Source organism: Bufo gargarizans, chromosome 1 (assembly GCF_014858855.1).
Source record: "Bufo gargarizans isolate SCDJY-AF-19 chromosome 1, ASM1485885v1, whole genome shotgun sequence".
Classification (NCBI taxonomy): domain Eukaryota; kingdom Metazoa; phylum Chordata; class Amphibia; order Anura; family Bufonidae; genus Bufo; species Bufo gargarizans.
The window spans coordinates 572,824,021-572,839,224 of record NC_058080.1 but is presented as its reverse complement, the minus strand read 5'-3'; the positions used below and the strand labels follow the sequence as shown (position 1 = coordinate 572,839,224).

At 44.4% G+C, this 15,204-nt stretch overlaps 1 protein-coding gene across 12 annotated transcripts in view; it reads right to left on the bottom strand.

The window, feature by feature from the left end:
* Positions 1 to 8,508, bottom strand: part of PITPNM2 (phosphatidylinositol transfer protein membrane associated 2) — a 341,114-nt gene extending 332,606 nt beyond the window's left edge. For all 12 annotated transcript variants that reach the window (XM_044275701.1, XM_044275709.1, XM_044275705.1 and 9 more), the window contains exon 1: positions 8,190 to 8,508. The gene's annotated coding sequence lies outside the window, so the exon portion shown is untranslated. The remainder of the gene's footprint in view (positions 1 to 8,189) is intronic.
* Between the last annotated feature and the right edge of the window lie 6,696 nt (positions 8,509 to 15,204).

Sequence of the window (15,204 nt, the reverse complement as noted above, 5' to 3'; positions counted from 1 at the left end):
GTCAATCACCTGACCTGAATCCGATTGGGCATGCATTTCACTTGCTGAAGACAAAACTGAAGGGAAAATGACCCAAGAACAAGCAGGAACTGAAGTTAGTTGCAGTAGAGGCCTGGGAGAGCATCACCAGGGATGAAACCCAGCGTCTGGTGATGTCTATGCGTTCTAGACTTCAGGATGTAATTCACTGCAAAGGATTTGCAACCAAGTATTAAAAAGTGAAAGTTTGATTTATGATTATTATTCTGTCCCATTACTTTTGGTTCTTTAACAAGTGGGACGCACATATGCAAACTGTTGTAATTCCTACACCGTTTACCTGATTTGGATGTAAATACCCTCAAATTAAAGCTGACAGTCTGCAGTTAAAGCACGTCTTGTTCGTTTCATTTCAAATCCATTGTGGTGGTGTATAGAGCCAAAAATGTTAGAATTGTGTCGATGTCCCAATATTTATGGCCCTGACTGTATACCCGATATGGTACATTCTGTCTGTTCTGTATATTGCAGATGTGAAAGAAGCCTTGTGTGTGCAATTATGTGCTATACCACTGTAAGAAATAAAAATATTGTTTTTATAAAGAAATACGTTATTTTAAGAAGGTTTTTCTTATTAGAGTACTCAATTAATCGTAAAAATAATCGATAGAATACTCGATTACAAAAATAATCGTTTACTGCAACCCTATATTGTGTTCATATTAGGTTTTTGTCAGATGCCATGAAGTGGAATACATCACCACAGTTTCACTGTAAAAAACCTTAAAGGGATTCTCAGAGCTGAACCCGGACATACCCATATTTTCACCCAGGCAGCCTCCCTGATGTTAGTATCGGAGCATCTTATGCTCTGATGCGGTCCCTTGCCTTGCGCTACATCGCGCAGGGCAAGGGCTCTTGTGTTTACAATACAGGCGAAGGCTTCCGCCTGGCAGTGTGTTTGGTGACATCACCGGCTCTCATGGGCGTGCTTTAGCGCTGCCCTAGCTGGTTTACTGGCTAGGGCAGCGCTAAAGCCCACCCATCAGTGTCACCGGGCTTCCTGGCAGCCCCATTGAGAGCCCCGATACGTCACTTGAATTCCTGAAAATGCCTTTGCCCTGCCCGTTTTAGCGCAGGGCAAAGGAGAGCATTGGAGCATGAGCTGTTCTGATGCTCAAGTCAGGGGGGCTGCCTGGGTGAAAATGGAGGTATGTCCAGGTTCAGCTCTGAACCCGGTCAAACCCCTTTAAAGGGGTTGGCTCACTTCAGCAAGTAGAATTTATCATGTACAGAAAGTTAATACAAGGCACTTACTAATCTATTGTTATTATCCATATTATTTCCTTTGCTGGCTTGATTCATTTTTAACCATCACATTATACACTGCTCAATCCCATGGTCAGCAGCCAGCAATCCAGCAGCTTTGGTCGTGCTTGCACACTGTAGGAAAAAGCACCGGCCTATACTCGCTCCCAAGGTCTCGTTCACAGACGTTTTTTCCTAGAGTCAAGGAGGCAGTGCTATCAGTCATTGACAGCCTTCCCTCTATGACTGTGTATACATAGAGCTGTCATCAACTGGATAGGACACCTCCTTGACTTCAAAGCCCAGAATGAGCATGGATGTAAATCAATAAATTACAAGTTTTACTAAATATTTCCTGATAAAACTATATATCAATTTCCTCAGCTCTATAATATATGACACCTACAGCTCAACGGCCACATTCAACGAGACAGGTTCCCTTTGTACCACCCCTCTGTACCCTTACTGCAGACTGCTAGCAATTCATTCATAACTTCTAGTAGAAATAATAAAGGAATGGCACAACATAGAGCCATAAGAATAGATGCTCATGGGGAATGCATGTAGCTATTAAAACAGTCAGGAGTGGTGACAGGTCCTCTTTAACATCACCGCAAAAACTGTGTGCCGGGAACTTCATGGCATGGGTTTCCATGGCTGGGCAGCTACATGCAACCCTTATATCACTAAGCGTCAGATGGAGTGGTGTAAAGCCAAACTTGACTCTGAAGCAGTGGAAACGTGTTCTGTGGAGTGATAAATCACACTTCTGTGGGTTCTCGTCATGAGTCTAGATTTGGTGAATGCCAGGAGAACATTACCTGCCTGACTGCATTGTGCCCACTGTAAAGTTTAGTGGAGGAGGGATAAAGCCATGGGGTCCTTTTTCAGGTGTTTGCCTAGGCCTCTCAGTTCAAGTGAATGGAAATCTTAATACTTCAGAATGCTAAGACATTTTGGAAAATTGTCTTTGTCGGAACAGTTTGGAGAAATCCCTATTCTGTTCAAGCATGATTGGTCCCAGTGCACAAAACAAGGTTCATAAAGGCATGGTTGAGTGAGTTTGGGGTGGTGGAACTTGATTGGCCCACACATAGCTCCGACCTCAACCCCATCGAACACCTTTGGGATGAACAAGAATTTAGATTGCTAGCCAGACACACTTATCCAACATCAGTGTCTGACCTCAAAAATGCTCTTCTAGATGAATGGGCAAAAATTCCAACAGACACACTCCAAAATCTTGTAGAAAGCCTTCCCAGAAGAGTGGAAGCTGTGTTAGTTGTAAGGGGGGACCAACTCTATATTAATGACTATGACTTTAGAATGGATTGTAATAAAAGCGCTTGTCATTGTAAAGTGTATGTGTCCCAATACCTCTGTAGATACACAAATAGATAGTAACATAGTGTCTGGTAAAGTACTGGAAGGGCTGTATATCTCACCCAGATTGCTTAGGTGGGTGAAACAAAAGAATCCAGGAAAGCTGTGTTGTTTCAGTGTAGTTTACTGAGGCACTTAGTACAAATTGTATTATGGGCTGGATTTTTATGGAATTGCAGTTAGGTGTTGGTAGTGGGACTTGCTATTCCCTCCCCACTCCAGTACATCACTGTTCCCTAGCCTGTGGCCAACCTAGGTGTAGTTGCTGGGCAAATCACAGTGGAGATTTGGGGTCAGAGCCTGGAAGCTTATAAAAACAAGGAAGAAAGCCTGATCTATTATGTTACAGAGGAAATAAATGAGGAAATCGCTGTATCTTGCTGGCACCCAGACGGGGAGATATTTGGTTTATGGTTTTTTTTTTTTCTAAAGCCTTGATCAAAGTGACTGCTGTTTTTTATGGTCTGTTAACCTGTTGTCGTCTTTGGATCTATCATCGATGACCCCATGCCCACATCGAGATTATATATAGTCTATAAAGAAGACACTCCAATTGGCTGTGACAAAGGACAATGCACAAACTCCATTTCACTTAACTGCTGAATTCAAGAAGTTCTTTGTAATGCAAAATTAATGAAAATTGCACATTTGTTGAGATGCTTTAACATCATACTTATTGGCTGTACAATAAAAAAAAAAGTAGAAAAAGAAAATGTGGAAAAAACGATTTCCTCGCAATTAAAACTATTAAAGCATAGTATCATTCAGAATGCAGGGTGTAGCCTGCTGGTATGTGCAGAAAGAGGTGTGAAGAACAAACACAACAACAGTCCCATACAAATGGATCAAAGGGATTCAACTTAGAGGAATGCTAAAAAAAAACAAAAGGGGATGCACTCACCAGTTAAAGGGAACCTGTCACCTGGATTTTGTGTATAAAGCTGAGGACATGGGCTGCTAGATCGCACGCTAGCACGTCCGCAATATCCATTCCCCATAGCTCTGTGTGCTTTTATTGTGTCATTTATGTGTGTATAAAATTGAAGATTTTATAGATATGTAAATGAACCTTAGGTGAGTCCTGTCTCCTCCATGCTTCAGAGATGAGTCCAGCGTTCTCTGACACTGAGGCCAGCACCGCCCACTGTGAAGGAGCCCAGCACCGCCCCACGTCCTCCGAATTTCCTCCTTGCTCCCCGACGTCACAAAGCTAGAGGGCTGTAATCTCACGATGCGCCATCTAGGGCATGCACGGTTTGTTTCCTGAGGCTAATGCCAGCACAGGAAAGTAACACTATGCCAACACCGCGCATGCGCTAGCTCGCGCATCGCAAGATTACAACGCTCTAGCTTTGTGACACCAGGAGGAAGAAGGAGATTCGCAGTATGCAGGGCGGTGCTGGGCTCCTTCACAGTGGGCGTGGATGGGCTCTGGAAACGTTAGTAGCCTAATTTACATATATATATATATATATATATATATATATATATAAAATCGGTTTTTTGACACAATCAAAGCACACAGAGCTATGGTGACTGGATATTGCAGATGTGCTAGCGGCGATGTAGCAGCCCATGTCCTCAGCTCTATAACCAAAATCCAGGTGACAGATTCCCTTTAAATCCCCCATCCTTTCCAGTGTCGTTTTCTAGTTTTCAGTGTTGATCTTTGTTTACAGTGATGTGCTGTGCAGTGACATGCTGTATACCCCAACTGACTGCTGCAGCCAATCACTGGCCTCATTGGTCTCATGCACTATACTGCTGAGGCCAGTGATTGGCTGCAGTAGTAACGGAGTATATTAGCACCGCTGCAGCCTTTTATGGGTCCGCAAAAAAATTAAAAAATAAATAAATAAATAGCAGCACACAGATGTCATCCATGTGCTAACTGTATGTCCATTGAACATGTCTTATTCCTGTCCGTTTTGTAGACAAGAATAATCATTTCTAGTGATGAGAGTGAGAAAAAGGTGGACTCCACACAAAAGGTATTCGTATTTTCTGGATCTGTGGCTTGCGGACTGCAATACAGACACTGTCCTGTGCATGAGGCCCAAGTCTCCACTGGAGATGAGCAAATTGATTTGGTCACAGTTCCTGAACACAGAGGGGCTGTCCCCAATTCTTAAGAGGTTCCCCCTGTCCTTCGAACATCTAGACTGGCTCTATTAACCTCGCTCCTGTACCACAGCTGTGAGTTGTGATGCAAACACAGAGGCTCTGCTGCTGCTACCAGAGCAGTGACTGTGCATGTGCAAACACCATGTACAGTAGCTGCTCCAGCAGCAACAGCAGAGCTTCTGCGCATGGGCCACCACTCAGAGCAGCGGCGCAGGCGTGAGGTTGACAGCACCTGTCAATCAAGGGGGGGGGGTCTTTTGAGTATCAGGGACAGCCCCTCTTTGTTCAAGAACTCTGATGAACGAATCGATTGGCTCATCTCTAGTCTTCACTGATCTCCTACCACAGTAACAGATAAATCCAGGCCTACGGCTGATGTCACACAGCTGAGGAGTTTCACTGCTTTTGGATAGCTTTTTTTTTTTGGCAGCATTTTTCAGGAAAAAAAAAACACCAGCTCCAGATGTTTCATGGAAGTGTATGGGAAATAAACACACAAGCATTTTTTGTAAAAAAAAAAAATTTTCACCCAGCATTTTTGGGGTCAATTCTCTTCAATATATTTATTAATGATCTTGCAGAAGGCTTGCACGGTAAAATATACATTTTTGCAGATGACACTAAACTGTGTAAAGTAATTGACACGGAAGAGGACAGTATAGTATACAGCTACAGAGGGATCTGGATAGATTGGAGGCTTGGGCAGATAAGTGGCAGATGAGGTTTAACACTGACAAATGTAAAGTTATGCACATGGGAAGGAATAATTATCAAAATTGGGGTTATTCATTTTAGAAAAAAGACGACTGAGGGGAGATCTAATTACTATGTATAAATATTTCAGGAGTCAGTACAGAGATCTATCCCGTCATCTATTTATCCCCAGGATTGTGACTGTGACTGTGACGATGGGACATCCTCTGCGTCTGAAGGAAAGAAGGTTTGTACACAAACATAGAAGAGGATTCTTTACGGTAAGAGCAGTGAGACTATGGAACTCTCTGCCTGAGGAGGTGGTGATGGTGGTTCACTAAAAGAGTTCAAGAGGGGCCTGGACGTATTTCTGGAGTGTAATAATATTACAGGCTATAGCTACTAGAGAGGGGTCATTGATCCAGGGAGTTATTCTGATTGGAGTCGGGAAGGAATTTTTTTAGCCCATAAAGTGAGAAAAATTGGCTTCTACCTCACAGGTTTTTTTTTGCCTTCCTCTGGATCAACTTGCAGGATAACAGGCCGAACTGGGTGGACAAATGTCTTTTTTTGGCCTTATAAACGATGTTACTTAACTATGTAATAGCACTTTTTTTTAATCGCAGTATACTCTCAGTCTGGCTTTTTTATCCCACAGACATTCATAGTTTTTTTGCCCTTCTTGAAAAAAACCTCAAGTGCCAGTGTGTGTTGCACTTTTAACTGTGTTTTTGCACAGCGTTTTTGTACCAATGTACTTTCCCCATATTGCTCTACAGAGGAAGTGACATTACAGGAGGGTACATACTTTCCTATTAAAAAGTATGTTTTTTTCCTTTGAAAATGTAAAAAGACACAGAACACAAAACTGTAACACCCTAAACAAAAAACTAACAATAAAAAGCCATTTGTTCATCAAACACATACAAATAGCACTACTACACCAACTGCATCCTACAGATGATACTGCTACTAGCCGACTGGTTAACTGGTAAGTACATTAACAAGCTTCTACCTGGAGGTCCTAAAAGTCTAAAAATCATTGTATCTTTCATCTACCATTAATGCACTGGGGCTACTGCCCCAGGAAATATCTTCCCAAATATTTGTGAATCCCAAAGTTGATGCTAGAACACCCTAAATGATCTACCATGATGGTACGAGGCCGACTTCTGATGTGATATCTGCACATATAAGACACCGGTGACAGTATAACATAGCCTAAGGCTTATGAACTGGTTCAATCAAGTCAATGTTCAGTGAAAAAAAACTGAAAGCACACAGACAACACCTTTGTGCGTTTCATTTTTTACTGATGATTGCTAGGAGATGTTGGGTGTTAGGGTACTTTCACATGACTGCAAGTGTCTTACAGTCTGCAAATTGCGGATCTGCAAAACATGGGTTCCGCGTTTTTCGGAACTCACACGGCCAGCCTTATGATAGAAATGCCTATTCTTGTCCAATAGGACATGCTCTATCTTTTTGCGGGGCTGTAGAACAGAACTAGGCATGCGGACAGCACACGGGGTGCTGTCCCCATCTTTTGCGGCCCCATTGAAATTAACGGATGAGGATCCAGAAATACTGTTGTGTAAATGATCCCTTATTCTGCAGGGGGGGGGGGGGGGGTTTCAAGTGAAAATCTGAGGAAATACTGAACACACCCAGAACGAATTCAACTTGCATGCAAAATCATCTATTTTTCACTGAGCAGACGCATTCCGAATCGCTCGTGTCCAAGAAGCCTCATTGATCTACTTTTTGCAGAGAACTACTGTTAGGATATGTTCACACATGTCAGATTTGCCTACATGATTAGGGTCGGGCTACACAACTGTATCAAAACTGTGATTTGGCATGCGACGTACATTGTAGTCAATAGAGGAAAAGTCGTGCACGACCTGTGACACAAACACAGTATGTAGCGCGACACACGTTGCCGTACCCAAATTCAAAGACCCTGCCCTCGAAAGTTTCCGCAACTCAGATTTACGCAGCCAGCAAACCCACAAGCGGATTAGCCCCATTTACGTGAGGGATCTGCTGATGTCAATCCGAAAAAGCGACAGCCTGGTCGTTATTTCACGGTGATTATTTTTCTGCGTCATTCAAACGAGGGATGATGTAAACCCATTCACTTTCATTAGGTAAAGCCTACCCCTGCATTCACTTAGGATTTAGGCGCGGAGACGGAATAATCCATCCACTGCACTATTCCCACGCCAACCGCTAAATATATTCCTTTACCATGATGGGACGTAGACGCCATAACGTTGATGGATTCCAGGAGGACTAGCAGACAGCATTCTGCTTTCACCAGGATGGGGGATTCAGGTCATTATTCCCCCAGGCCCTCTCATTGACGTCCATTTGCGCTTTAATTTCTGAACATGTTAAAACCATAAAAGGAAAAGCAGAGGAATCTGGAGAGTTTAGAGACTTACTGCCTGGCAACACCGAATACCTACCGTATGTAGTCAATGACATCATAGCATGGAAATGTCACTTATGTAAGGTGCATATAATAGGTGACAACACAGACTATAAAACACCATAGACATAGGGCAGCATGACAGGCTTCATTACATGGCTGCACAGCCCAGCACCATGGATGAGGACAGGCAGCATAAGGAGGCTCTCCAGCCTGGTACACACAGGATGCCATACATGAGCAGAATGGCAGTGGAGGATGCACCTACCTCAGTGTATCTACCGGTGGGCCCCCGTCTGCTCCGTTGTATCCAGTCACACGCAGGCCTACACCGTGCACGTCTCTCAGTGCACACACCGAGTGAACACCCCCGGGAAATCCGTGCACCCCATCCCAAAACACCGGCTACACACGACCGGCCTCAGGCATTGCACGTTCCGTCCCGCCGGGCTGGAGGAGGGAGGGGGGGGGGACTCACATTGCAGGATAATGACAGTGCTCGGGATACCGGACCCCCGCCGCTGTATTTTAGGAGAGGAAGTGCGGTTTATTCGGACACGGGGGACTGGTTTGACAGCTTCGGTATGAATAGGAAGCCTGGCCCACAGTTCTGACACTGAGGCTGCATCACATTCCCTCACTGAGGCTGGGGAGGGGTGCTCTCGGCACAAGGTGCTTAGTTGGGTTACAGAGCCACCTGCTGGCCAACGGGCGGCACTACAGAGATTACTGTTTTGCGCGCCACCTGCTGGTGATACGCCTGTCCTATTTTTTTGGGAAACCGGTCCTCAAACAACGTGACCCTTGATGTATGCGCACACACAATGGTTCCCTGGAGCGCTGTCCACCAGATTTCTCGAGGCTTCTTACACATGAATGTGGCTTACTGTGGCTTACGTTTTATGCCTCTGTTTGACGTACACGTTAGAAAAAAAAAAATGATACAAAAACGCAGCACACACATTTTTTTTTTACAATAGTAAAAAAAGGTATACTTTTTAAAATAATTTAACTCTATGGGGAACGGATGTCACTGTATTGTATCAGTCTGAGGCATCAGTTTAACGTATCTGTTTTTTGTATACATTAAACGGACAGGAAAAAAACATGATGTTTACCCACCCTAAACAAAAATATATATATATTATTATACGCGTTTGTGTTTTGGTTTTTAGTGGCGTTATAGTGATGGGGAGGGGGGTTGGTGTGTCTTACCACTAAGCGCTGTTTCACACGAGCAAGTCCATTTGTCGGGCAGTAATAATTCAATTAAGAATTATTAATTATGGTCATAAAATAATTAACGTTAACATCATTTAATGCTTTGCTAGGTTATGAGTCTTGATTCTTCTGCAGGTAGAATGAAGTCTCACAATATCCTAAGACTACATCTCAATATGAAGATGATCGATTAAGTAATTTATTTATTCGCCAATCTAGATGGTATAATTTCACCCACATTATCCAATTAGTCTTAATAAAATGAAATATCATTCTTTGTGTCTCTTACCAAGTCCTAGTAGGAATCTCACTTCTGCTCCCAGGAAAGCTGGGTGGTCCATCATAGCGCATCTCACCATGGCTTTCATCTTGATAGACCCCCCCTTTATTTCTTTACTTCCTTTTTTTTTCCTTTCTCTAATGTGTGCTTTCTTATTAAAAAAAAACTTATCAAATGATCACACCCTTCCAGATTAGGGTTTTCCAATCACATCAGATGGGTGTGCTCATATGGTAATGATCCTATGAGATCATATTTACCCAGAATGCAATATTGTTGTAAATGGTGTCATGATATCCACCTGTCTCCAGATGGCACTGTTGTGTAACATATTAACATCAGAATTATGCTACACATTATACCTTTGACCTTTTGCAACCTATATCAATGAGGAGGGATACTTTGACACCCTGAAACTATTTTCCCAGACTTAGGCTACTTTCACACTTGCGCTTGATCGGATCCGTTCTGAACGGATCCGATCATATTAATGCAGACGGAGGCTTCGTTCAGTACGGATCCGTCTGCATTAATAACTTAGAAAAATTTCTAAGTCTGAAAGTAGCCTGCGCGGAACCGTTCAGACTTTCAATGTAAAGTCAATGGGGGACGGATCCGCTTGAAGATTGAGCCATAGGGTGACATCTTCAAGCGGATCCGTTCCCATTGACTTACATTGTAAGTCTGAACGGATCCGCTCGCCTCCGCACGGCCAGGCGGACAGCTGAACGCTGCAAGCAGCGTTCAGGTGTCCGCCTGCAGAGCGGAGCGGAGGCTGAACGCCGTCAGACTGATGCAGTCTGAGCGGATCCGCTCCATTCAGACTGCATCAGGGCTGGACGGAGGCGTTTGGGTCCGCTCGTGAGCTCCTTCAAACGGAGCTCACGAGCGGACCGACGGACGCAAGTGTGAAAGTAGCCTTAGTGGGACCATCATGAGTTTTCCAGACTCTTGAATTTGCCGGCACCTAAGATGGCCGCTTAGTATGTGAGCTCCGGGACCCGCAGCTCCTTTCTCTCGCCAAGCGACTTTACAAGCAACTTACAGCACGTTTACCTGTTCGGTTATGGCAGCGAAACAGATGGGGAAGAAAAAGGCACCAAAAACTAAAGGCTCGATGCCTCTGGAGCACTTTTTTGACGGAGAGGAGGTGAGCAAAGATGGCACCGCTTAGAGACCGCTGGCGCTCCGAGCTGCCCCAGCAGATCCCCCACTGCAACCAGTAAACCCTGATGCGGCCTCAGCCCGATCTCCTCCGCTGCCCAACAATTTAACCTGAATGGTGATTGGGACTCGCCTGTCTCATCCGGGACAGAGGGAGATGAAAATACGGGTCACAGACATGCAGCCTTACACACGCCTCGACACCCCTCAGCGCCTGGAGGGAAGGGCAGCCATACCTCCACTCCCATAGGGGACCAGGACTCAGCATTAGCTAGCCCTCGGAATCAGTGACAGCGCATGCACGCTGCAGACCAGGGTATCTCATCACTCCCTATTACCACTACAGAGGATACTGATATCTTCTCTAAATTCCAAACCTCAGATAAGGCGGCCTCTGAAAATACACTGAAGGACATGCTGCTGGCCCTGCGTTCTTCCCTACATAAGGACTTTTCCAAACTTTTGCTGCCACTGCACTCCGTGCTTAATGATTTAGGGGACAAAGTCTCCCATGTAGAATCCAAAATGGCATCTTTTGCTGGGGCACACAACGAGCTGGTGGACTCCCACAACGCACTGGGCGACAAAGTGGACACACTGCAGGCAAAAATGGTGAATTACGAGGATTGTAACCGCAGAAACAACATTAAATTCTGCAACTTCCCAGAGACAATTCCGGGCTCGGAACTTCGGGCATACAGTTTACTAAGGTATTACTCCCTACTTGTGCTGACTACGAACTCAGCGTAGATCGAGCACACAGGGTTCCTAAACCACCTAATCTCCCAGACTCGGTGCCTAGGGACGTCTTGGCCAGATACTCCTATCATGTTAAGGAGAAGCTTACGGAAATTGCACGTAAACAACAGCCTCTACCTGAACCCCATGTCTCCATGAAGCTGTTTACAGATTTATCAGCTGCTACCTTACAGTCCCACAGATGCCTTGCTCCACTCACAACTATACAGAGACAAGATGCTATACCATACCGTTGGGGATTCCCCACCAAAATCCTCACCAACAGGAAAGGAACTTTCCATGCAGCTGCCTCGGTGGAAGAAGGGAGAGCCTTCCTGACCAAATAGTGCATCCCTATAGAAAAAGACCCTCCAATGACCAAGAGCGCCTCCCCTGCAAAAACGGATGCGGAATGGCATGTGGTGCCTATATCCTGAACTAAGTCTTTTTCTTACACATTTTATTTTTTCTTCTTACCTTTTTTCTGCAGTTTTACATTGCGAGATTACGCGAGGGAGACTGCGGAATCCCTCTTGAGCTAACTTTGTGTGCTTTCTGTTTTCTCTAGAATTATGAATTATGTGTGGAGACTCAATACTTACCTCCCATCCACGCCGTCTGTCAGCGGGGAAGTGGAGACTTCCCTTAAGGAATTTACTATGAATAATACCCCATAGGTTCAGCCCTTTACTTTATCGAACTGTCATAAGGCATACATGCGGGGAGTTCTCATTAAACAGAGTAGTATATGGCGCAAGCAAAGGGATAAAGACATCCAGAACACTATGCAAACCATCCAAAAGCTCGAGTAGACCCTCTCTGAGGCTCACTTGACAGAGCTCTCTAGAGCAAGGTTGCATTTGGGAAACCTCCTGATGTATGCGTATGAGAAATCCCTTCGATGTCTCAAATTCCAATACTATGCACAAGATAACAAATCTGGAGCGCTCCTAGCGAAACGGCTCAAGTCACTAACATTAAAATCAAGGATACAATGTCTCCATCACTCCATAGACAGGTAACCCAGTTTCTGCCCCTAGAGAATATAGCCAACGCTTTTTGAGACTACTATTCCCGCCTATACAATTTAGATGAGGATCGGAATACTGCCCAGCCCACTCAACTGGATATAAACTCCTTCCTGGATAAGATTAACCTTCACCCAGCTGCTTCCAGATCAATTGGATGCTCTTAACAAGCCAATATCCCCTGAGAAAATAATGGCGGCGATCCGCTCGCTCGCTCGTAATAAGGCTCCGGGTCCCGACGGATTTTCTTCCCTATACTACAAAAAGGTTCCCCCTCCTTTCATAACCACCTACTTCCTGTGTACTCTACAGCAATGGAATCAGGCTCCTTTCCGCCGGAAATGCTGGAAGCACTGATTTACTGAGTGCTGAGTTACTGAGTTACTATCCCAAAGCCAGGTAAATCGCCCTTACAGACTACCAGCTACCAGCCGATCTCACTGCTAAATTGTGATGTCAAGATCTATGCAAAGAATCTAGCGAACAGGCTCCTGTCAATCATCCCCTCATTGATTTCGATAGATCAGACTGGTTTTGTATCGGGAAGACGGGCTCCGAATAACACCAGGAGACTTCTGTCACTTCTGCAACTTGCAGAAACCTCAGGTCCCCCAACTACATTCCTGACGCTGGACACCGAGAAGGCATTTGGTTGAATTAACTGGCCTTATGCCTTCTCGGTGTTACAGAAATTTGGGTTCTCTGGCCCGATCTTCTCTGCCACTTCTGCACTATATTCTAACCCCTGTGCCAAAGTTTTTACCAATGGAGCTCTATCTACTGCCTTTCCCCGGACAAATGGCACCAGACAAGGGTGCCCGCTTTCCCCCTTGTTCTTCGTGCTATTTATTGAACCCCTGGCACAGTGGGATCTGAAGAACACAAGCATGCACTATTTGCGGATGACATTATTGTAATCTGTACCAACCCTAGGACCTCCCCTCAAAGAGTATTTAGCTTATTAGACATCTTTGGCTGAATCTCCTACTACAAACTGAATTTAGATAAGTCCAAGAGCCTACCGGTAAATATTCCCCCTGAATCATACTGCCTAGCCGTTATGGTAGTGCCACAAACTGAGATGGAGATATCAGGTTTAGGTAGGTTAGTAAATGGAGAAAACACCAATAGTTCAGTTTTTGAAAGATTTAGAGAGGAGAGGAGATGATGTTAGAGACAGCGGCCAGACAGGTACTGGTGTTCTGTAGTGCAGCAGGGGTGATGTAAGTGTATAATGTGCTGCCCTTCTCCATGGGTAGAATTTATCACAAGGGGAATATCTGAAGTCAGTTTTGCTTGAGTCTGTGTTAGCGCACGTTATGCCACATTTATCAAATGTCACGTTTGATAAATTTGTCTTCCTACTCCACCCTCCTGCTGGAGTGAGATTGTGACTTTTTTTTTAAAAGTCTCAGCAATAAATCGGGAGTGAAACTCATTAAAACAGCTAACCACACTCTTAAAGCCAGAATTCTGGAGTGAAGGGATGATAAATCAGGGCCCATTTGTTTTTCCCTCTCCAATAAACTTAATTTTTTAGGTTTCAAATATATTTTATGGAATATTCAAATAAACATAGGGTACAGTCATAGTATCAATTAGGCAACATAACAAATGTTTTAATACCATCATTCCTATTCAAGAAATCCTGTAACCCCCAGCCCTCATTTAATCTCTTGCCCGATCCCTTGAAAATGGTGTTCCTGGTTTGGTGGGACAAACACCTCCTGATATCAACGTATAAGGAAGCTATGGAAATTGTTATGTTTAGGTAAGATCATGTCATCAAAGTCATTTGGGGAGAGTTCGGAGGTACTACCTAACAGTCTGCCCTTTGGGAATCCTAAGGGCTCTTTCACACGAGCGGATGCTGTGTGGGTAATCCACTGCGTGAAAGAGAGACAAGCCGCGCTCTGGACTGCAGAGACACGGATCATTAACATGACTGATAATACTCCGTGCCTCTCTGTGATCTTTTTACTACAAAATCACAGTGACAACTTTATCTCACTGTGATTGTGTAGTAAAAAGATCACAGAGAGGCACAGAGTATTAACAATCATGTTAATGCTCCCTGTCTCTGCTGTCCGAAGTGGGGCTTGGCACTCTTTCACGCAGCGAATTACCCGCACAGGCATCCGCTAGTGTGAAGGAGCCCTAAGAGTTGGTGGTATACCTGATAATGGCTTTTATCTAGTTGGTAAAGGGCAAATAAATCTGTAAAGGAGTAGTATTGTAGTTTTTGCGTGTCCCATAGATCCTTCACTGACTTAATGCCATTTGCCTGCCACTTCAAGAACTGTTTAAGAGTCCTGCTGGGAATTCTGGGTTCCTCCAAGGGGAAAGATGTTTACAAATGAGAAAAGGTAGGCGAAAGCCTTTCCAAGCTGCCACTGTGTCTTTAAGTATTTTTTTTTAAGGTGTGAAGGGAAGACTGTGTATCTGGTGTGTAGCAGGGCATTGAGACTCCATAGCTGTATCAGCTGTGTCTCTAAGGTAAGGTTGGAGAACTGGGATGACCCTTTAATCCAGTCTATGCCATGTCTCAGCAAGCTATGTTGTAATGGCGTGTATTAGGGAAGCCCACCCCCATCCCCTCTATTGAGCATCAGTGATGATAATGCACTTCTTTGTCTTTTAACCGCCCAAATGAAACAGCGAAAGGCTGTGTGAAGAGTATTGATATCCAAGTGTTTTAGTAGTAAGGATATTGTTTGCAACTGGTATAATAATTTTGGGAAACATATTTTTACTAGATGGCATCTGCCCAACAGGGACAGGGGGAGGTGTGTCCATCTCTCTAAATCCAACGATATACGTTTTACCAGATCTGGGTAGTTTAGATGATATAG